This window comes from Cynocephalus volans, chromosome 6 (genome assembly GCF_027409185.1).
Source record: "Cynocephalus volans isolate mCynVol1 chromosome 6, mCynVol1.pri, whole genome shotgun sequence".
In the NCBI taxonomy this organism is placed as follows: domain Eukaryota; kingdom Metazoa; phylum Chordata; class Mammalia; order Dermoptera; family Cynocephalidae; genus Cynocephalus; species Cynocephalus volans.
Genome location: NC_084465.1, coordinates 55,601,523 through 55,603,961, shown reverse-complemented (window position 1 = coordinate 55,603,961; position 2,439 = coordinate 55,601,523). Strand labels below are relative to the sequence as shown.

Genomic DNA, 2,439 nt, shown 5'->3' with positions numbered 1-2,439 from the left:
TTGGCCAAATTTGCAAAATCTCAGACTCCTCAAATGCCTTCAGGGTCATTGAAGAACTTCACTGTTTCCTGGGATTTCTCAAACAAGCTTGCACTCTCTTGTTCTTGGAAGCTGTAGGTGTGTGTATTAGTCTGTTTCTGTTGCTTATAACAAAATACTCAAAATTGGGTGATTTATAAAGAAAACAAAATTTATTGCTTACAGTTTCTGAGGTTGGGAAATCTAAAATCCATGTGGCGGTGGCAATAGTGACCCAGGGGTCTTACATTGCAAGATAGTGGAAGCAGAGAGAGCAGAGAGGGACAGTTCCGCATGCAATGTCCTTTTAAAGTCCTCAGAACCACGCCTATGATCACCATTTTTTTTTTTTTTTTTTTTTTGGAGGCAGGAAACTGATGAGGAAGACAAATTGCATAGGAAACTGAAAAAGAAATGAGCAGAATGAGGTGTTAATGGTAAACAATATAAAGAACATACAACTGTATCTTCAAGAGTTTTCATGGAATATTATCACTCATAAAATTAAGGCATCAACACTATTTAACAACAAAATTGATCTGAGGAAGAGCAGTATGGAAATATTCTAATGCAGTGTTGACAAGCAGAACATTGTGTGGAAATGATGGAAATGTTCCAGTAAGGAATCTGCTAGCCACATGAATACTTGAAATGCTGCTAATGCAATTAAAAATTTTTCATATAAATTAAATTTAAATAGCCACTAGTGACTACCAGTTGAACTGTTCTAATGCCTCATGGGTCAAAATCAGTGATTTCTTTGGGGGATTTCTCATCACTGCTAAGGGACTGAGGGTTGAGTGTGGAAAGAGAGGAAAGCTCTCAACAGATGTATGTGGTCACGTAACCCAAATTACCCACTGCTTCTGAAAGCAGGGGATAATAGCACGACCTGCTGTGAGGGGTATGAAGGAAGGACTCTTGGGGAGACCTCTGTGTGCCCTTCCAACTCCTGAGTATGCCGTCCAATTCCTGTCAGAGGGAGTAAAAGGCCGAGGATTTTGGTCACTCATATAGGAAGAGGCCTATGGTTCCACACAAAGAATCTGAGGTTGCAGCTACCCCCAGGGCCGTCTGTGCATGGACATCACCACTGTGGGGCTGGTGGGCTGCTCATTTCTGGATGGGGGTTTCAGAGCCAGAGAAAGATGTGGAGTTGGAGGGGCCTGAAGGTCCTTTCTGTCCACCTACAGGCTGCACATTCCCTTTCTTTTTGGAATTAAGGTCTTATTCTTGCTCTTAAACACTTTTTTGGGATCCAGCTTGTTTACAAAAGAATCAGTCTCTTCCGTGAGCAGATCTGTGTTGTAGATGATGGGTTTATACATTCTGAACTATTGCTTGGCCTGAGGGCTCATGCCATAGCTGGTGAAGGCATACTGCCACTGGGCCCAGGTGGGTGATGAGCAAGCGGTAATAGGTGGTAAAGGTATTTGTGAGAAAATGCCAATATAATGCTCTGTCCAGGAACCACATCTCAGTGTCTTGTGCTAATCCTGGTTTCCCACTCTTGCAAACAAGGCAAACCTTCCCATTCCCGTTGCACTAATCCAGCTCAAATATCACACTGCAAGAGTCAAAATGAGGCTTCTCTGGCTAGTCCTCCCGGGCTTCATGGCTATCGTCCTCCAGGTCTGCCAGAGTTGATGCATTAGGAAGTGAATTACATGGAAGACTGGGTGGGTTGAGTCAGTTTTGAGATGCTGTTAATTGCCATGCTGCCCAATGGAATGATGTGCTCATCCAATTTCATACTCCAAGTCACATGGAAGCCGCTGGTAATCAGGTAAAAAGTTCTTCATATCCTCAGGCATCACACAGTTATTTTTTGTTCCCATGAAGAAACCATATGACATTTAACAGGCACCTTTTCTGTGATGGTCACCTCTGTCACACCTGGGGAAGATTCTAGGATGTGGGTAATGCCGAGGGTCAGCTTCTCCATATGCAGCTTGCTGCAGCCCAGCAGTGGGGGTGACGCCTCCTCCATGGCCATGTCCCTGCTCCTATGACCACCATTTTTAATCCATTCACTACCACAGGGTCCTTCAATCTAATCATCTTCAAGGCCCCACCTTTCAATTACCATAATAGGATTTCCCACCCTCTTAACAGTCACAGTGGGGGCTATGTTTCTAATACAGAAAACTTAGGGGACACAATTCCATCTTCAAGGAGTTTTTGTGGCACATTATTCAATGAACTACAGTATGACTCTCCTGCTCCCTGAAATAGCTGCCCAGTTCTTAGCGGGCTATGATGAGAGTTATGTGGCTATAGCAACTGTCTTCTAGATTTCAGAATTGCTGTTGACCAAATGACTCCAGTATGTCTCTCATATTCTTTCTTTTTCACCAGGACTGTTGGTGCGGTTTTGCTATGCCAGTCCTATTGTACACAGGTACTTCAAAAAATTCGTGG

The 2,439-nt window shown here is 43.5% G+C and overlaps 1 pseudogene; it reads right to left on the bottom strand.

Annotated features, from left to right (window-relative positions):
• Positions 1 to 1,131: 1,131 nt before the first annotated feature.
• LOC134380916 (tubulin polyglutamylase complex subunit 2-like) lies at positions 1,132 to 2,008 on the bottom strand (annotated as a pseudogene).
• Positions 2,009 to 2,439: the final 431 nt, after the last annotated feature.